Source organism: Camelus ferus, chromosome 20 (genome assembly GCF_009834535.1).
Source record: "Camelus ferus isolate YT-003-E chromosome 20, BCGSAC_Cfer_1.0, whole genome shotgun sequence".
NCBI classification, from domain to species: Eukaryota; Metazoa; Chordata; class Mammalia; order Artiodactyla; family Camelidae; genus Camelus; species Camelus ferus.
This window is the reverse complement of record NC_045715.1, coordinates 17,427,576-17,449,761: the sequence shown is the minus strand read 5'-3', so window position 1 is coordinate 17,449,761 and position 22,186 is coordinate 17,427,576. Positions and strand designations below refer to the sequence as shown.

At 41.0% G+C, this 22,186-nt stretch overlaps 2 protein-coding genes across 6 annotated transcripts in view; one reads left to right on the top strand and one right to left on the bottom strand.

Moving 5' to 3' along the window:
- Positions 1-22,186, top strand: part of LOC102517286 (cytidine monophosphate-N-acetylneuraminic acid hydroxylase) — a 216,339-nt gene that overhangs the window by 9,984 nt on the left and 184,169 nt on the right. The window contains exon 2 of the mRNA XM_032462609.1: positions 12,192-12,327. The gene's annotated coding sequence lies outside the window, so the exon portion shown is untranslated. The remainder of the gene's footprint in view (positions 1-12,191; positions 12,328-22,186) is intronic.
- Positions 1-22,186, bottom strand: part of CARMIL1 (capping protein regulator and myosin 1 linker 1) — a 281,411-nt gene that overhangs the window by 191,408 nt on the left and 67,817 nt on the right. The gene's annotated exons all lie outside the window — the stretch shown is intronic.

Sequence of the window (22,186 nt, the reverse complement as noted above, 5' to 3'; positions counted from 1 at the left end):
CATCATTATTACCTTCATTACCACTGTCGGGAAGACAGACAGAACCATGATAGGAAGGGCTCCATCTCCCAGAGATAATACCTCCCATGTGTCTTTCTCTGTGAATACAAGTTCATTAACCCTGGATAATGACAGAGAGAGGGACAGATATGTGACAGAGTAAAATATAAATGGTAGAAACAAGATGGTGGGTGTTCACTGGAACATTCTTTCAACTTCTCTGTATGTTTGGAAATTTTCATAATAAAATGGAGAAATAACTGGATAGGGGAAGAATTATGTGGGGAAAAAATGGGAAATTAGCATGGCAGATCAGTCATTCTACCTCGCCCCAAAAAAGTACTCATCAAAACAACGAGAGCACAGTACCAGTCATGATCTTTACAGAAGTCTCACCTACTGTGTTCTATCATTCTGACTTCAAGTCTGAGAACTATCCTAGAAGGCAGCTAGTGCAGGAATCATTTCCATTTCAGAGATTCAAAAGCAAGAGTAGACAGAAAGACCTGCCTGGGGATCATATGGTTAAATGTCATCACAGAGAATTAAATGCAGTTCTGCCACCTCCTTCCTCCTGCCTGAATTATTCTACTACTATTTGATGCTCTCTTCATGGAAAAAACCTCTTTCTTCTTCACCACTGTGTCTCCAGTACAAGTCTTAACACAGAACAGGCACACAAAGATTGGTGAATGAATGGGATGATGGGGGGGGGGGGGAGGACGGGACAAGAAGGAGGAAAGGAAGAAGGGTGAAAACATTATTTTTTGTTTCACTCACTGTATTCAAACTCTACATACTATGGTGACTAGAAGGAGAAGCAGTACTTTTATCAGAATTGCGTAATATTTTCTGATGATAAAAGTCATTTTCATTAAAATTATATACTATTTTCTGATTATGACAGTAATACATATTTATTACAGACAACTGTATTATTTCTTACCAAAAACCTAAGTTATTTCCTACATGTGGATAACAGTAACCATTTTTTCCCCTCAAGAAAGCCTTGCAATTTTCCAAATGTACCTAGCCATGACACATGGTCAAATGAAAGGTGAAACTTCCAGTCACACAGCTCTGAGCCACCCTGCGGACTTGGTCCAGGCAGAAGCCAAGCAGGACAGTGAGAGGTTTGCAGAACATGTCATACAAGGCAGAGCTGGCAGAAGCAGACCTACTTAGCTTAAAGGAGAAAAGACACAGGAATGACAGGAAGAGTCCTCGAAGATTGACAGGGCTGCCTATCAGAGGGAGCAACCTTGTTCTCTGTGAGCCAACTAGGACCAAGGTGTAAACATCAGAGGAAGGAACATTTTAGCTTCATATTAAAAAAACAAACAAACAAACAAAACAAAATAAAACAAACAAAAAAAATATCAATTAGAGGTTGTGAAAAGAAGTGAACTCTTTTAGAAGTTCTCTCACCATCCACAGCCTTGTGAAGAATGTGTGCAGGGTTAAACCAGGTCCCCTCAAAAGTCCTGTACAACTCCAACACCCTGGGATTCTAGATCCCATATCTACCGACGTGATGGGTGTCATACAGACCAGGGTTAGCAATATATGACACGCAGCAAAATACCACCATACAAAATGTGATGGCACACACACACGCTGCCTAGGGTGAATCACCAATATTCATCAAACTAGAATTACGTAGTTAGAACTAATTTCCAACTCTATTATCGAGTCTCTCTCAGAGACTTTGGAAGAAGGACATGATACTTCAGGGACAGATGTTTTAGTTCAAGTTATGATGCCCAAAATTGAAGGGCAACATGATTTTTTTTAAATTGTTCAGCTATCCCAAACTCCTGATTCTGTACTAACAATGAGACCTGGGGCCCGTCATTGCATCTCCAGGGATGTCAGTGCCCCAGAGAACCTGGACTGCTGTCAGCATGGTAGCCACCTGCTACACGTTCCTTTTGGAGCCTTTGCGGTGTGGCTAGTGCAACAGAGAAATTTTTAACTTAAATATAATTTTAATTATATCTCATTGTAATTTATTACTATACAATTTATTTATAATTGCAATTTATTTAAGTCATTAAATTTAAACAGCCACACATCACCAAATGCCTATTGTACTGAACAGTAAAGCTCTAATGATTCCTTAAAACTCTTGAGGGAGAGAGTGAATTCAAGACCAGATTCATTCAACCCAACATCTTGTGTAAGATCTCAATACCACATAGGCAGCTGTGAGAGAAAGAAGAGGGAGGAAATTCTGAGATCCAACAGCAGAAGATGACTAGGGCTCCTGCCAACTATTGACTATCCAGTGATCATCCCCCCGAGATTCTGGGAGAGAAAGCCCAGTAGTCCTTTATCCTTTAATGTCCGGAGTTGAGTTCCATATTCAAGTAAGGTAGTGTAATTACCAAAGTTCTCCAGATGGATGACCTGCGAAGTGCAATGCCCTGTTGGTGGGAAATACCACCAGCCAGCAGTACCACCAGCCACCAGCCCATAATAAGAAGACATTAGTGAATTATAAGTGAAATATTTGCAAGTAATAGTGAGTAATTAGTGAATATCATTGAAATATAAGGTTCACTGCAGAGTACCAACCGCTAGCTCTAAATGAGTTAAATATCTCTTATAAAGTATATCATCAGATTTATTTTAGGTTTATCTGCTTGTTTCAAATCAAATTATACAACCAACCCTAAAAGCCCTTTCTCTTCTATGAAAACATACAAATCATAAAAGCCAAAAATTATGACTCTCTCAAGAGCTGGCTAGGTTATTTCTTTAAGAAGTGTAAAGAGTCTAGAAAAACTCCCTTTTAAAAAATTGCCAGATAATGTTAGTAAGAGGCTTATTCCAGAGCTTTAGGAGAAATTGGAGACAAACCTACTACCATATATTATTAACATTAACCATTACAGCACTGGAAACTGAGACCTCAAAAAAGCAAATTTGAAAGGATAGGGAACTAAATCACAAAAACTACTTTTAGAAAAAAGTTCACAGCCTATCTAGGAAATAATAATTATTATTATTATCATTGTCATCATTATTATTATAGTACTCTACTTTTGCAATATTTATACATTTTTTTAAAGTAGGTAATGGCTACCAGGAAAATCTTTACAATTTACAAACCAATCATCTGTTTAACAACTGACTGGACTGCTTTCTAGCCTATAGCACAACACCACTGGCTAGTCCCCACAGAAGAAATTCTCTTATGCAGAAAACTCAGATGCCTGCTTGCTGATTCTAATTCCTAAACTGCATTCTGCTGATACTGCATACCGCTCGTAATTATCATGAGTCCTACATTCAGAGAACAAGGCAGACGAAACATCACTGCTGCTGCCCATGCCAGCATTAGCTTGCCTTTCCCTGCTTAATTGGCTCTGATCACTGGGCAGACACTGAACTCACTGCCTTTTTCTTTTCACATGCTGACTCAAGAGTTCCCAGCACCAACTAGTATTCATGTTTCAGAGTGTCTAGAATAAAAAACACTGATACTCCACTCCAGCAATTACTCCATTTTAGACTTTAAAGAAAAGTGATCAATTACTTCCAATCTGACTTCAGCAGTTAGCATTTTTTAGAAACTTGACTTAAAGATAACTTGAAATTATAAATATAATATTATACACACACACATATAGTGGACAGTACCATAATTTTAAAAAATTTAATGGAAGGCTGAAGGAAGGGCAGATTCTTTTAGAGTTGCCCATAGACCTTGTCTGAGCCTGCTTGGGCTGCTATGACAAATACCCTAGACTGAGTAGCTTAAACAACAAATGTTTATTTCTCACAGTTTCAGAGACTGATAAGTCCAAGTTAAAGGTACCAGCCAATTTAGTTTTTGGGTTTTTTTTAATTTAAGTATAGTCGATTTTCAATGTTGTGTTAATTTCTGCTGTACAGTATAAAGATTCAGTTGTACATGTATGTGTATATATATATAGTCCTTTTCATATTCTTTTTCATTATAGGCTATTACAAAGTACTGAATATAGTTCCCTGTGCCATACAGTAGGACCTTGTTGCTTATCTATTTTATATACAGTAGTGTGTATCTGCAAATACCAATTTAGTTCTTGATAAGAGCCCTCTTCCTGGTTTGCAGATGGATGGTTTCCTGCTGTTTCCACCCAGAGCAAAGAAAGAAAGAGCTAGCTTTCTGGTCTCTTCTTATAAGGCACTAATCCCCATCATGAGGTCTCCACCCTCATTACCTAATTACTTCTCAAGGGCTCCACCTCCAAATAACATCACATTGGGATTTAGGGCTTCAATGTGTGAATTTGGGAGAGCACAAACATTTGGGCCATGGCAGACTCCCCATAAGGAAGTGTTCCTCTTGTCTTCCACATTAAGATCAGCGCATTTCCAGGAGGGAGGGTATCCAGGGGTGAGAGAAACACAGTGCATGGCATAGTTCCAGGCCCCTGCAAATGGCTGATGAATGTTGTATTTGCAAACATGGGCATGTGGGTTTCCCCAGCAGGGGAGGGAGGAAATCCCCAGGAATAAGGAAGGAAGCTGAATTCCCCTTCAGTTAGTTGTTTCTATACTTATAGTAAAGCCTGCCATGCGTAAGTAGAGAAATACACATCTAAAGACGAAAACAATGCCATCGCCTGGCTAAGAAATCCCCTGGAAATCTATAGTATCACTGTAACAGGAAGCTTCACTCCTATCACAGAACTTCAGCTCTTTGAATGAGAGCGGTCATCACCTTAAGGAACACTGGCCTCTCAACACTCTCCAGCCTTGTCTCCTGGAGTTCTAGAGAACCACACTAAATGTAACATCTATCAGCTTGTAGACATCAAGTCTGTTTCCAAACACCTGCAGACACATCACAGGTGTGATGCTACAATCACAACATGATTCATATGGGTCTGGGGGCCCCACACACTTGAGACATTTTCTCCCACTTGCCCATCCACTCAAGGTCCTCTCCTTTTTTTTTTTTTCTTTATGAACATGCTTCCCTTGTTTCATTTTCATCCTTCCAAAGATATCCAAAATGATAGAGTCCACTTGCTAACTAACAGCCAGAAGTCAAGAAGTCATTAACCACTAGGAAAAGATGCCCAGACTCACATCTGGTGATTATTCTCCAGTTCATACAATGCCTGTATGTTTACATTTTCCCTCCAAGGCCTCATTTTTGTATGAAAAATGTTTTTATTGTAATTACAAAGTCATCATCATCCATATGTATAAGCTGGTTTATTTTGATTTGAAGTCACTGCAATCAAGAAACAAGTCACTTCAGGTTCCAGCCCTCATGCTCTGTCATGTTGAACATCTTCATCAGTTGAGTCTCAAGAATGGCTTGCTGAGTTGAACGAAATGCCCCCAAGTAGGAATTCCAAACTCTGCATCTTCAAATCCCAAAGATGGCTATAAAAATCATAGCTTGAAAAGCTGCTGAATTGCAGAATACATATTGCTAGTTAAGAGTTTGTACATCCCCCATTTAAGGAAGTGTAGACCTCTTAGAAAATTCAGAACCATTTACATTAATGCTTCATTGGTCTTGAAACAGGGATGATGTGCATAGTGCTTGATAAACTGAGCTATCTGTTTAGTCCCAGACTTTTATGTTTGTGCATATGCACTTCAGAATTATTATTTCGGGGACTGCTAAAGAAAAGTCACAGCCCAAATGCTGTATTTGCTTATTGTTTCGTGTATCACAAGAATTTTTCAAATGTGAGTCTACAAGTATAAACACTTAACTTTACTTGAACCTAAGTATATTTTAAAATGTCTAGACTGCCCTTGCTAATGAAGTAAAAGGTGATATAATATTCTATTATCTAATCCCATATGTCATGTTGTCTAGTATTATCTAGATATTGTATCATCTAGTATTGTCAGGATTCTCATCTGTTGCTTATTAATTTCATGTCAATTCTGATTGATTTTCAAAAGTACGTCAATACTAATGGCCAATGTGTATATACTATTTACTATGCACTGGACCTTAAGCATTGCTTATATTAACTCATACGACCCTCGTAATGACCCTAGGGGGTGAGTACTATTACTTCTCCAACGCCTCTGGGAGTTTTCATTTGTTTTTGTTTCAAAATTCCTACTCCTAAACTTTATCAGCAAAGTTCAGGTATCAATAAAGATCAGAGGAATCACAAAATAAATTTCATGCCCTTCTATCAGACCACCTTATTTTGTACTGCAAATGATTGATATGATTGGTAAAATACTGAAGTGTATTAATTCTTGGGCTATTTGCCCACAAGCAATGTCAAGGGTAATGTCACCCCTCAGTGTGTGTGACACACACCCAGCAGATACATCCAGGCATGGAGTTACCCATACTTGGGAGAGTAGGAACTCAAACCAGAACAAGCCCATGGACAACTTGCAATCCAATTTTTTATATGAAATATTAATCTCATCACCTTCTTTACCAAATCTAACAAATGGCAAGTCAGACTGAAGTTTCACTCTCTTCCCACCTCCCCACTCTCTAGCAGAGGTGCTAGCGAGCAGGAAAATGAGAGTCTACGGCCCAGGATAAACTACAGACTAGAATAACCAGTCTTTGAAACCTCAAGAGCTGACTTATTAAAACTTCACTAATTGGCACCACAGAAGAGGCCTAAAACCAAGATAAACTATCACAAATCAATTTACTCCTTTAAAAAACAAGCCTATATTCCAAAGTTTGTCCTGATCACGAATCGAAACCTCTGCAATTTACTTGGTATTAATAACTTCCAGAAGTCTTATTACTATTTCTTTTGTTCTCTTATTCCAAGGGCCTAGAACAGAGCAGGGCACACAGCAGGTGCTCAATAAATGTTTACATAATGAAACGTATGAATGAAGAGTTCAGGTGCCTCAGCATTCCCTGGGTTTCCAGCCCTTGGTCCCTGAAAACCACAATGCACAAAAATACCAGAGGGACTTTTCCAGAACACAAATAGATCTATGCTGCTCCACTGCCTGGATCCCCGTCACAGACCTCCCCACACCTCATCAGCAAGCTGAACAGACCCAGCTCTGTCACAGAGCAACTGTGTTCCATCTCCAGCCCATGAAATTCCCCATGGGGTCCTCTCCTCCCTTCCATCCACCGGATGCCTAGCTGACTGTGTTCTCCTGAAAGGCTGCACATATCTTTATCCCCGCACTTCCTGGCTCAATGTTACCATTCCAGTATCCCACTGCCCCCCAAGCCTAGGAGCTCTCTAAGGGAAGATTATCTTAGCAATCACTATATCTCCCAGCATCTGGCAAAGTATTCAAAACACAGTAGGTATCAATAAATGTTTACTAGGTACTTGGCTGGATGAATGGAAGGACAAAATCAAACAGGATTACATCTTTCCATAAAAATCGCAGGCAGCCATGCTTTTGAGGATGACGATTTCAGACTTGCCAAGAGGGAAAGAAAACAACCATGAATGGATTATGTAATAACATACTCCCCATCAGTAGCAGTGATTACAGAATGGATACTCATCACGGAAGGCAGTACTTGCTGGGACTTTCACTTAATTTCTCACGGCAATGACATATGGACAACCCTAAGAAATGAGAGATGAAGTGATAGCTACACATTTATGGGTTCCCTGCTCCAGAGGTACCATTCTGAAAGCCAATTTACAAGTAGAAATGATTTTCAGCCAATCCTTTTGCTAAGGAAAAACTAGCCAATGTCCCCACTGTGCCAGGCAGACTTCCACTCAGATGTGGAGGGGGCGGGGCTGGCTCATGGCAGCCTCAACCATCACCCAAAGCAATCCTACCCTCCTATAGATGAGAAAGCTATCAGAAACCTAACTACCAGGTGTGCACTGGGCTGGCATTGCAGAATTCAGTGAGTTCTGATTTAGCTTTAGCTAGAATCCAAACACTGCCCCCAAGTTTTTGGCTTCTCTTAATTGAGGCGTCACCTTTGGCACAGGTGCTGAGTGCTGCTGGACCCAGGGGGACCTGAGCGTCACCACTGGAAAAACCAACAAAAGACAAGAGCGTTTGTTTTTGCTACATCTGAGCTGTGCTAGGGAAGGTCCCACCATGTCATCTGCCCTTCAGGCTTTGTCCCCAGATAGAGCACTGGCACAATCAGCCTTCACTTCTTGAAAACAAACATTCTAAAATCCTGTATCTCTAAAACAGAAAATAGATGGGAGGTACATGGTACTATTCTATTTTTCCAGGTATTTAAAACTTCCCATCATAATTTGTTCTCGAGAAATTTTCCATAGTAAGTTTTTAAATATATAAGCCATAGTTTTCTATCTCAGGACTTTAATTCCAAGGTAATCCAGACAGAAAAAAGTAAGCGATTCGCTTATTGAAGGGAAAAATATCAAAATACTAACAACAGTAGATTTAAACCTAGATTTAAATCCCACCTGGAATAGAGTGACTCAATTCATGTCACCAGAAGCAGAGAAGACCACACTCTTCTCTATTGATTGTTATATATTTGTGGAAATTGTTTGTGCCTTTGAAATACATTATTTGTGTTTTCCATTTCTAAAATACTTTAGATAGGTATGCTGCTTTTCTTCTACATCTATATATGTTTAAAGCCTTACACAGACATTCCTTGGCATCCTTAAATGCCACAGTCTGAGCCCAGCTTATTCCCAGCATCTGACCCTTCATGACCCCAAAGAGACAAAGCAGAATTGCCCTCTACTTCAAAGCAAGCCACTATTTCACCAAAACAAACAATGGCCTTTACTCTATTTTTTAGGGGAATATATAAATGGCTGCCACTGATACATTTTTATATTCACTCCATTGTATTTTCACCACTGACATACTCTGCCAACTGTATTTGTCAAAATGTATCTATTTCTTTTTTTTTTTTCTTTAATTTTCTTCCCTCAACCCCAAGTGCTTCCTCTCGCCTCATGAAATCTACTAAGGTAGTTCCCTGGGATTTTTTTTTTTAATTATGTAAAGTAGAAAGAGATGAAAGCCCCCTTTCTTCTAAAGCCTTTTCCAAAGTCACCTGAGCCCAGGTCTTTCTCATCTTAAAGCCACGTCTGCTCCCTCTTTCCACCTGCCTCTTGCATTTTGTCGATGAAACAAACAACCCCTCGAAAGCCACACCTTCCCATGCCATTCCCCTACTTAGAGAACAACCTTCCCTCCCTCTACTCCATCTCATGTCAATTTCAGGTCCCTGTCCAATCTCGAAGTGCTCCACAGGCCCCTCACTTGGGGTCTGAGAACTCCATATCCCACACCCACTTGGACTTTGGAGCCTTCTCCTCATGAACTGCTAAACAACTCCACCCAGTCTGCAAGGGGCAGAATGGCTCAGGTCCAAAGAACACTCTGGGAAGGCAACCAGAGACAGGACAATTTTTTTATACCTGTGTATTTTGTCACTATTAGACTATTACCCTCTGCAATCTGGCAGGGGCTGGTCTGTATCTTGGTAAGGAAAGCTGACAGAAATTCAAAACATGAATTAAGTTGACTGAGTAAAAACTACAAAGAGCAGGAAAATACATAACCTCTTGAATCATCACGATTGAGAGTTCTGGCGACTAAGTTACTAAAATAAACATTTTCACCACTCGTAAATTCTTTGAGCAGGCTTTCCCTAACAATACACAAATAAAGAGAAACAAAAATACAAGAGTCCCAAATGGATATTCAGTAGAGAGAGAAAAGACATGTTCCCCTAACAAGTCTCTTTCATGATGCTGGTTCCTTGGTATGTTGAGCCATACGTATCCACGTGGTCCAAGGCACAGGGCCCACATTTGGCAACAATGTTGCACTGTCTAGACTGTGGCTCCCTCAAGGAAAGGTTTGTGCCTAAACTATTTGTGAATTTCCAATGACCTACACAGTGCCTGGTACAAAGAAAATACTCGTATAAAAATGTTGTTTAATAAAGAAAGGCTTGTTTTGAACCTTAGACTTATGATTAAAAAAAAAAACTATAGAGGAAGATGTTTGGGGTTTATTTACAAACTCATTATTAAACATGAAGTTTAATCCAAACAATATGATTCAAGTTTTGGCAGAGTTCATTATCTGGAAATGGTTGTGACTTACCTAATTTTAATTTTCCACTTAATTTCTCAGTCCAACAAAATCTCTTTCAGGGCAGGGTTAGCAGACTGCTTCAAAGAGCCAAATCTGGCCCATTATCTATTTTTGTAAATAAAGTTTTATTGCAAATCAGCCACATCCATCTATTTATCTCTTGTCCATAGTGGCTTTCACACAATAAAGGCAGAGTTGAGTTTTGCCACAGAAAATTGACTTGTAAACCTAAAATATTTGCTATCTGACCCCTTTATAGGAAAAGTTTGCTGAACCTGCTTTACAGCATCATGTAATACTTAATATCTAATAAAATGTGGGGTTTTTTTTAAATAACTTGAAGATTTACTGAGCTAAAGTTATGTTAATCGAATATGCTGTTTACTTCTGGTCATTACGGTTTTTTTTAATATCCTCAAAATTGAAATCTACCAAAGACATGCCTTAAAAAAAAAGAAGCCTAATGATAAGAAAAATATTTTGCCACCTAATTTATGCCACAACACACTTAAAGCTTTTGAGAGCCCTTCAAGAGTGGAATACATTCCATAGAGGTAAGAAGGTGGGAGGAGGACTGCACAGAGAAGTTAAAAAGAAATTTAAGGCTACATAAATTGAATCAGGGTCCAAGACCACACGACATCTTGATCTCTCCACATATTGCAAATGCGGCATTTAAGAAAAAGAGGTCTGAGTAATCTTAAAGAAGAGAAGAGAAAAAAAAAATGGCAGAGAGCACAAGGGAGTGTTTTGGTTGGGTAAATTGGCTTAACCAGGCTAAAAGGCTATCAGGCTATGACAGAAAAGTGCCTTTAGGGGAGTACGCAATCCCAGCCCTATGCAGGGGACCTGCAGTGAAGACAAGATGAAGAGAACAGAGGCATTTCACCCTGGCCTGTACCCAGCACACCAGACAGTTCACTCCACCTGGCTTTCTGTCACTGGAAAGAAGGCAAGCCCTGGAGCCCCTCAGGCCCCACCGCCTTCCTATTCAGCCTCAGTGCAAAAGGGTCTCCTGCCAGCTGGGAGGTCTCACCCTCCTCTGAAAGAAACTTGTTTATTCCTACCAAGCCCACCTTCATCCCTCTTCCATCTAAATTCCACCCATCTGGTGGGGGAAGGTGTAGCTTAGTGACAGAGCACATGCCTAGCATGGGCTGGGTTCAATCCCTAGTACCTCCATTAAATAAACAAACAAACAAACCAACCTAATTACCTCCAACCGCCACCCCTCCCCCCAAAAAAAGGAAATTCCACCCATCCTTCATGGTCCCATTCAAAATCCCAACCAATGCACCTGAAACACTCAAAGGGACCCACTCACAAGGACAATGGTGCCCCTGGAGTTGTGCAACATGGTGGCCCCAATCCCAGCTCCTCCATAAATTCTCTCCCATCCACATCACAGCACTGATATTTCCTCTCTTTCCTAAAACTCTCCATGTGTCTTATGTCCCCAGTGGGCTCTAAGTTTCTAGAAGGCAGAACATGCATTGTATGTTCTGTCCATGCAGAAATCAATAATGACACTAACAACAAATAGCACTTAGGGAGTCAAGCCCTGTGCTAAATGCTTTGCGTCCATCATCTTAGTTAATTCTCAAAATAATACTATGGGTCAGCATCACCACCATTTTCCAGTTTTCCAGATAAGGAAGCTGAGATTAAAATGTGAAATTCACCAGAGGCCATACAGCTTGAAAGCGACTAAAGCAGGATTCCGACTGGAGTCTGGGTGACTCCAAGTTCTGTGTCCTTAAATTACACTCTAATTTTGACCCAGAGGGTACTCAACAAAACCTGCTTCATGAACCTAAAGTCTGCTTCAACCCTTAGCTGGCCCTTCTAGAACCTTGGAACAGTGGTCAAAATGAAGGGTCTCCTCTCCTTTACCTTCCCCCTCCTACCCTCTGTAAGAAGGGGGATGAAGTCAATTGAAAGCAGCCCGCTCCCATTCTGAAATGGAAATTACATACTTAGAAAAACATTAAGAAGGTCCCTGGGGGAGCTGCTTTCAAGTGTGTCATTATATGCATAATGTAATTATATGGATACATACTTTATCACTGTTTCCTAATGAGGTTGGCAATGAGAGGAAAACTTGGCATTTGATTCTTAGTTTAATGTGCTTGTTTTTCTGCTTACTGTAACAGCTTGCTGGGGGAGCACTGGAGAGAGAGTCTGCTAAGCTTTAAGAGAGGCAGCAAGGTAAGAACAGCTCCCTGTGGACGTTCCCCATACGGAAAAAGGCCAAGACTGGAACCGTCGTCAGGACAAGGCGTATCCAAGGTAAGCAGCATCCTTCAAAGATGGCGAAAACCTTGATTGCAACCTTCCTACCTTCCAGGAAGATTCTGAGCTTTCAAAACAAGGGGGTGAGTGGGAGGAGGGAGCCACCGCTGCTGAATCTGAAAGCACCTTTCAGTTTTCTTGCAAGAGTTCCCACGTCCAGGGGGGAGAAGCAACATCTCCCGTACAAAGCAGGCACCGCAGAGGCAGCAGAGCCCCAGGCTGGAGCCCCAGGCTGGGGCCCCGGCCAAGGAAAGCTCTCCTGGTGAAAGCAGCTACTGTCAGCCTAAGACCTGGCCCCTCTGAGGGTGGGAAGTCAGCAGCTTATTGGGGAATTCGCCACCTGGAAACAGAGCAAGTGAGGAAGTGGTGAGTGAAAGATGGCAGATGGGATGGGGTGAGGGTGGGGGCAGAAGCTACACCCAGACAGCTGTGGTGTCAGAAAACGGCAGCAGCCAAGCGGTGTGGAAACAGGAGTCTTAGCATCGGGGTCACTGAGAAGCAACTGCCGTCATTTCTGAAATCACTTAATCAAAGTACGGCATTACATTCAACTGTTAAGGTAGACTTTACATAAGGATGATCCACAGGTTGGGAATAAAACTAAAACCCAAGGCACTAAGCCTTGCTCTAGTGGTGTCAATGCCCAGGGCCGTGCTTATGAGTAAAATCAGGTTATAATGAGCTTTCCCATCTGGGACTTCCAACAAGTGGTCCCCAGAACAGGGTCCAAGACAGACCCACCCAATATTTAAATCCAGTTTTTAAAGAAGGCCCTGTATGGATACCAGACTTAGTCATTTGAGCCAAAGAGACTCCTAAAAATTCAGAGCAGCCTGGCTCCTTGAACTCCTACATTATTGCAAAAAAAGAAAGAATGTATACTCTCATCATGTAAGGGTTTTTAAAACTCAGCTAAAATAACTGGCAAATAGGACCACATGAACTTTTCCTTGCTAAAATGAAAAATAAATAAATAAACCCTCCTAAAAGAATGCTTCACTATAATTCCTTACTATTAACCAGTAACTGTACCATTCTATATGACAGGCAGGTCCATACAATGTATTTTGGCTGATTCAAAGTTTGGGTCAAAACATGAGTCTCGGAAAAGGGACCGTGATATTCATATATATGTGAAGAAAGGCTGCAGGCAAGCAAAAGGCTCATTAATTACACATTTAGACATTTCAACTGTTTCTGAAGGGCGGACAGAGCACTTAGGAGTGAAAACTGTGGAATTTAAACATTTTAAGTAGGAAGATGTGCAGATTATCAGATAGTTCTCCTGTTCTTGATTCTACCACATCATTTTGCACATCTGGTGTTCCGTGAGATTCTCAAACCATGTCTGTTTTGTCTCCCACATTGACTGCCCACCTTTGGTTTCCTTTGGAAACACTGATCTGTAGACAGCTAGTGCTTATTAGGTGCTGTCTGCTCAATGAATTCGAAGAGTGATGGACTGAGCTCATTTAACCCAAATGGCTTTATAATTCCATCTCAACCTTCTCTCTGCAGCCGCCTACTTTTGCTAGACAGGGTAATGGAAATTATTTCAAGAAATGGGAAAAGTGTGATTTAAGGAACTCCTCTGAGCTTATTTCCCTTGGGGACAAGGACAGCTAGCTAACTATGCTTGGAAATTAATTAAGTGGTGTCTGACCTCTGTTAGTTATTTAAATTTGGCAATAACTTGACTAACAAAAGAGAAGGTGTTCAGTCAGCTCGAGTGAACATCAGGATGCCCTGCTTTCGGCAGAGCCAATGATTGAACTCGCTGCACTTCCCTCACGGCTGTCCTCACAATTTTCTTTAATGTTCGGCTGACATAGAAGAGTCTGAATCCAGTACACCAAAGGTGCTTTGGGGGCGTCTGTGGATAATGAAGGGAAGTGTGAGACGTGGGGGCCTGTCTCAAAAAATGAATAATTTTCATGCTGCGATAATACTCTCCCTTAACTCTTCCCTCTCCAAGCTTTCTCCTCCTGGCATTTTTTTTTAATTGAACTCTAGTTGACTTTAATATTATATTAGTTTCAGATGCACAACATAGTAATTCAATACTTTGTAGATTATATTCTATACAAAGTTACCATAAAATGCTAACTATATTCCCTATACATGTATAGACATGACATCCTTGTGACTTATTTCATACCTAGTAGTCTGTCCCTCTTAATTCATCCCCAGCCTCTATCTTGCCCCTCTCCCCATCCCTCTTCCCTCTGGTAACCACTAGTTTGTATCTGTGAGTCTGCTTCTGTTTTGTTATAATTGTTTTGTTTCTCAGACTCCACATATAAGTGAAAACATTCAGTATTTGTCTTTCTCTATCTTTTATATTTCACCAAGGGTTTAACCCTCCAATTCCATCCATGTTGTCACAAATGGCAAAATTTTCACTCTTTTTATGGCTGACTATCACTCTGTTGTGTATATATACTACACCCTCTTTATCCATTCATCTGTTGATGGACATTTTAGGTTGCTTCCATAGCTTGGCAACGGTAATAACGCTGCTATGAACACTGGGGTATGGGTATCTTTTTGAATTAGTGCTTGTATTTTCTCACGGCATTCTTAACTCATATAGGACCAAGTGAAATGCTCACACAGCCACAACACAAAGAGCTGGAAATGCTGCAGGCACTGGTGGGAGAGGGTGCCAGTCCTCCCCTACGAGGCCTTTTCCAGGCACAGTACATCACTCTTCCTGCTCCCCACCGGCTGCCACACCCCAAACTGCTCCCCAAACCACTAAAACAGTCCCAGGGCGGCCAGACCTTCATCTGGCCCAGCAGCTTCCAATCCCACCCTACCCTGCAATACTGTTGTACAGACAGCATTGTATTTTTTCAACCGGAGTATCTATTACCTAAAGTATCCCTAGAGCAATATTTGTTTCTCTTTCCATTCCCAGCAGTAAGATAAACAGCCCCCCAAAGAAACACTGAAACCAAAAGTTTACTTCCATCACAGATCCGCCTCCAAATGCTCTGCGCACTAGACCACACCCTCCAAATCAAAACAGTGGCACAAGCTTCCAGAATGGATGAGGGAAGAAACCAATTTTCACAGTAGCGGCCAACATGTGAAAATACTTTCATTGCAAAATTGAAGAGTGTAGCTCACCAAATACATGCCGGCGTGCTAATGTGACTAATTACACAGGTGGTTGTGCAAACACTGAACTCATGCTTCAATTTGGCAGAAGGATAAACACTTCCAGGATAGTTTGCAAGGTTCAATTACCTAGATCTGCTGGTTAATTTCCTTTTCATCTGAAAAAGCTCCCCCAAAGTCAATCATTTTCTCAACAGAACAGTCACGGCAAGAAACATGTTCTACACAGGCAGGAAAAGTATACGCTTGTACTAAACTGACTCAACATTTTTAAATGAGCATCTTACCAAGAGCTGACCTGTGCAGACATGATTATTCTATTGTATCCTACAACTTAATTCAAACAAATCTTTACTCTTGAAAACGTTTCTTTATTTGAATAATATCTATTATCTAACATGTGCCAGGCACCATTCTAAGGTGCTGGGATACAGCAATGAATGAAATAGACAAAGATTCCTCCCCTTGGGAGGCTCACATTTTACGAGCGGGGAAAACAGTATAGTCCCATAAATCAGACACAGGGCATGTTAGATGTTGATCAAAATGTGATGGAGGAAAATAAAGCGAGTAAGGAGAATTGGTGGAGGGGTGGTATTATGATTGTAAATATCAGGGAAGTCTACAGGGAAAAGAGAACACTGTTCAGGGACCTGATGAAAATTGAGGGAAGGAGCCGAGCCACCTGGAATCCTGGGAAATAGCTTTCCAGGCAGAGGGAACAGTGAGTTCAAAGACCCTGAAAGAGAAGCATGTCTGGTGGGTTCAAGGATCAACAAAAATCTACATTAGGCTAACTGTTTCATACTCTTGTTAAAGACCACATCACACATAGAAATTTCAAAAGGCTTCATTGTTTCCACTTCTGGAGTTTTCTCTTAAATAGACAGCATCTGACATGACTGTGATTCATAGAAATATATGTTTTGCTTTCCCACCATCCTTATGTGCACTGACAGCTTCCTGTTTGCAGTGAGTTAATTCCCAAGGGCTCTGGGAGTATGTTTAGCACCACAGCAACCAAAGCCAGCAGGCCGAGTACAGACAACACTTAGATACGCTGTAAGTCAAAGATGCCTATATATGGGTTCAAGCAATGGTGTACAAGAATATCTACCTTGTGGGGAGGGATGTAACTCAGTGGTAGAGCGCATGCTTAGCATGCATGGCATCCCGGGTTCAATCCCAAGTACTTCCATTAAAAAAATTTAATTAAAACATCAAAAAATAAATTAAAAATAAATAATCTCTACCTCGACCCTCTAATACCACAACCATCCTTATCATTTGTGCTTGAGTGTCAAGATGGTGAGGCATCAGTACAGAAATCTCTGAAAATGCTATTAAGCTCAAAACAGAGCTGAAGGGGAAGAATACTCATCCCTGCACTTCCAAGATAATAATGTGATCCAATCTTCTTTCTTTAAAGTTACAATTTTAGAAACTGAAAAAGAAGCATAAGAACTCTAATTCTGAATACAAGGGAAAGAAAAGGAGAGCAGTATATGTAAAAGAACAGAATGTGAATCCCCAGAACCCAGAGAAAGGTCAAGGCCAGAGAGAGGGAAGCCAAGGCTGAGAATCAGGCACACCTGGACCCCCTCCGTGGCTCACTCGCCATGCAGCCTTGAATATTCCACTCTACCTTCCCTACAGTGTTAGACTGTTGCAAAGATTGAAGCAGTGGATTAAAAGGGACCAGCATGTAAAAGGGCCAATCTCCAAAGGTTACTACTGTGTGATTCCATTTATAGAGCAGGCTTGAAATGACACAATTATAGAGGAGAACAGATTAGTAGTTGTCAGGGGTGGAGGGGAGGGGAGAGAGACAGTTGGCTATGATTATAAAGGGTACCATAAGGGATCCTTATAATGAAGCTGTTCTGTATCTTGTTTGCGGTGGTCACATGAATTGTCATAAATACACACACACGAGTACATGCAAACCCTTTGAATTCTTAGTAAGATTCATGACTGTATCAATGTTAATTTCATGATTGTGAAACTAACATTGTTTTGCAACATGTTATCACTGAAGAACATGGATGAAAGGTGTACATGAATCTAGTTACGTCACATAAGGGTTTTTAAAAAACTCATCACCTTAAAAGAAAATGCCTGGCACATTATGAACACTCCGTAAGTGGTATATTGGGCAAGTTATCTGTCACCTATAAACCAGAACTGCAAATTCCTACTTCTTGCTTTGGGGTCTAGAAGAAATACTGACCACTGTCCCTGGGTGAGCACATTACGTGAGGGTTCATGCAATGGAAGTTATCACCACCATCATCTTTGGACCCCAGTTCTTCAAACCAATATCCAAGTGAAATACACACACCTTGAATATAACCAATGGAGAAACTTACTGACAGGAAGCTATTTGCCACACTATTTAATGAATATTTATTCTGTCTCTGAATAGCAAACACATACACACTAATACAAAAGAGGCCTCTAAAAAGGGAGAGAAAAAAATACTTTCATGGTCTAGAGCAGCATTTTCCAAAGTGTTCTCCAAGGAGCACTAGTTTCCTGAGATGCTCCAAAATAATACTAATAATAATACAAATTTTTAAATCCATGGTCAAGTAAGTTTGGGAAATACTACATATACTGTTCCCCTCTGGGAGCTCCAGGGGGAAAAAAAAGTCCCTACCAACTTCATTTAACCCATCTTTCTCCAAATTCACAAAATTATTTTATTATACCTACTGGCATCCTGAGAAATACACCCAAGGTCTAGAATTTTAAGTCATTCTACATTGGTCAGCTTCTCACTACCCAATTTCTTCATCCATTATGTAATTTAGAAGAGAAATGGATGGTTTTTCTACAGTTATAACTACTAGTGAAGTAGTTATAACTGCCTGCAACTGGCCATCAATAAACGTTTGTTGAATTCGATTCAATGCAAGTACAATTCCAGGGAGACAACTCTAGGCATAGGAGAAGTAACTTTTCCAGGTTTAAGTCTCTCACTTAGTTAAGAAAACAAAAGTGCTCCTTTCTGGAAGTTCCTGAAAGTTTCTCCGAAACTTGTCTCCTCCTGAGCGGCAGCCACTTACAGCCCAAACAGCAGCTCACAATATGATGTGATTCTGAGGAATAAGCCCATAACTAAAAAGATCTGGACTCAAAACTATAGGTCCTGAAATTATATCAGCTGGATGTAGGGCCTTTCATGCCATAAATAAGGGAGAAGCACTAACTGCAATTATTCCCGGGAGAGGGACCAAGTTAAATTTGTCATTTCACAAGGGTGACTTCAGCTTAAATGAATTTCAAATGTCAAAGAGTTTGCTGAGATCAGGCTTGGATGAGAGCAGGAAAAAGGTGAAGATCTTGAATCCTAGGGAGCAGCAGAGGAAGAAAGAGAAAAAGGGAGGCAGAAGGTATCAAAAACAGGCTTCATTTAATTCACAGGTCCATCAAGGCCAGAGACACTGCTTTACAATTACACATTTCCATTTATACAAATAATTCACACTTCAACTTGCAGAACTGTCAACCAACTGGAAAATTAAAAGAAATTAATCAGAATCATTTTAAGAGAATGAAATTCATCAGAACAATGAGTAAGAAACAAATATGAGAGCGTTTTAAAAAATGCACAAAGTATTTGAGGAACACACACTTCAAAATTAGCTCAATGACACACATGACTCCTACATAAAGATCTGGAAAAGAAGAATGTATCATAAACTCCTAACATACTGAAAAATGGTCTCAGCCTCCAAAGGATAATAAAGGGAACTCACTGAGCATTCCACTCCAAGGCACACTCCTAATACTTTTAGGAGTATTTCCAACATGTCTGAAAACAAAATGGATTTCAGATAAAGCCTCAATTTAACCAGGAGAGCCATGCTTCCCAAAGACTCCAGGTCTCCAAGGCTGCTGTGTAGAACTGAGCAATGGTTTAGACATTCCATGACAGCGAATAATCCCCAAATCACAGGAATATTGCTGTCAGGCACATCCATTTCTCACATGAATAAGGCCAGGTCTAATCATAACACTTCCAATGAACTAAGATGGCAATTGACAGACGTCAATTTGACCCTCCACTCTGCTTTCTCAGTGGTCCTCCCCTGTGGCTCACAGGACCACATCTCTCCTCTTGGCAATAATCATTCAAGCAGCTTTTTCGTGGCTGTCTCAGCCTTCTCCTCTTCTTGGCCCAGAAAATATGATGGCCAAAAAAAAAAAAAAAAAGTTAAGTATTTTGGTTAAAAAATATTTCCCGGTAATTGAGCTGAAATTGACACAACAAAAAAGTGTTTACGGTGTAGCAGAGATTCCAGTGAGCATCCAGAACTCAGGGCCCCAACAAACTAAACAAATGGAAGATAAGAAAGTCAACAGAAAATGTCTAGTTCTGCCTGCGGAATCACTGAAAGCCCCTAAAGGTCAATGAAAGTGGTCTTACAAGGAGCTCAGGTATCTTTTCTATTCTCACTCCTTGCTGCAAGATGGTCTTTTCCTTCTGTCAGACGGAGAAATTCTTCTTTCCCTCCTTCCTTCCCTCCCCTAACTCATGAACACAGGAAATAGTGACTTTCCTAAACTCCTTTTAACAATGATGAAAGGAGGGCAAGTCGAGGTACTCTCTCCCTAATCCAGTGTTCCAGTAATAGGATTTTAAATGCTGTGCAGTTTTTAAAATAACATTAAGTGGGAAGACAATGAACAATGACTATTGTGGCGCCCTGCTCTCCCCACCCCTCGGAGAGGCCGACTGATGTCTCACCTGGAGGCCCCCATTTGGACACTGATGCAACTGCAAATGACAGGCCCTGCCTAAGTGCAGCAACACTGCTCCCTCCAGTTCATCCTTTAACCTGTCTAAGTTCATTCAGGTCAATAAACTGAGGTTGGAGAACAAGTCAAACTTTTTTCATTAAAAAAAGAAAAAGTGCTTTTGTTTTTGTAGAAGACTCAATCTTTCAGTCAGACTTGGCCAAACCTTCCACTGACATAGTGGGAAATGATTGGCCCAAATACCCCCAAGGGAAAAGCCAGACTCAAAGCTTCAGAAATGCGGAAAAAAAGGCCTCCAGGTGGGCTTCCTGGCTCCCCAACTGTGCACCTCAGGGCCCGCATAGGAAATGAGTCCCATTTTGGTTTCTCTGTGGCCATAGCCAAGGAAGGCAATTCCAGCATCGGGGGAAAAAATCAGTATGCCCAAGAGCTCGAAGCCTGCCGGGTCATCAGAGCGCCTCCTCTCCGATGCCAAGCACAAACCCACGTGCCTGAAATGCTGGACTGAGCCAAGAGGCTGTGTGCCTGCCTCCAGGTCTCACTCTGCTGAGCATCCTCATGTTTATCTTTGAGCATCGGGCCAGCTTAATGGCTGATGCTTCTGCCTTCCTGGGTCCAGTAGCAAAGATCTGCCAGGAGGTACTCACGGCCAGGTGGAAAGCATCTCAGTGAGCTAAGGGATGCCAGCAAGCAAAGGAGTGTGTGTGCCTGAGAATGCAGCCTGCCCTGGAGTGTAATTGTCAAACACCAGCTCACTGACACTGGAAGCACGTGAAAGGCTTCTAGCAGCAGGACTGAGTGGTGTCAGCACAAATCAGTGAGTCCAAGTCCTTCCGGCTTCCCTTTCTGCCAGTATGGGAGAGTCTTAGCCCCTGCGGCTTTCACAGACCTCTGCCCAGCAGGAGACAGCCTTCCCTCTACAGCACCCAAGCAGCCTGTGACCACAGTGGCCAATGCCCACCCTGGCAGACAAGGACAGACCGTGACCCTGATGATAAATGCACACCCAGCAGAGAACAAATCAAACGGAGCATGATCCTGCATGCACATTTGGCTTCCAAAACTGGGTGAAACAATCAGTATTCTTGGCCATAGTGACCATATCATAAAACTGCCATCCTAAGAGATTTCCAAGCACAATGCCAGGTCACGTGAACTGCATGTGACTAACACATGATTGCTGTTCAAATCTTTGGATCCTCCTTGTGTCATATTTCTTAAATTGCTTATAGACTAAGTTCCGTTGTTTGGCAGTGCATTTCCTGGCATTATTTCTCAGAAATGCACGGCACACATTGCCACTGTTCGCTGGAGGACCAGCCTTAAACAATTTATGGATTCTCAGATAAGCAGCTAGAGACTAGTGATATCTACTTCAGAGATACATCACTTCCTTATAATGATGATTCTGTATGACCATTGAAGCTTATAGACTGGCTCTGCATGTCCCAACTTTACACAGCCTACAATGTTTTACAAATATTGTAATGCTATACAGGTAACGTGTGATTTGATTAATTTTCTAACTTTTACTTCCTTTTATCTCCAGCATCTACTCTAACCCTCAGAAAATAGAAAAACCCTGTATATTTTTTATCACATTAAAGCAACACCTCTCCTACCTTCATATTCCCTCTTTGTTTCTACTGTCTATCTAATCTAACCAGAAGTAAAAGTATAAGACAATTACAATGCTTTACCCAGAAATGAAATCCATCTTTTATTTCATGGAAGAAAAATGACAACCAATATGCCACTGTCTGTTGATGTTTTCAAGGCAACAGCCAAGATACAACATAAGTTGAGTTCATAATTTAGTTTAGAAATGGTTGGTCCATGCACTGAACTGGCTAAGTTTTATTTTAAACCAGTATTAATTTTTTTTTACCAAAACGTTTTTTGGTTTTTTTTTTAAGTGCCTGTAAGGCACTGTTGGTACAAGTTAGTCTAAGTTGGTCTAAGTTTGGGG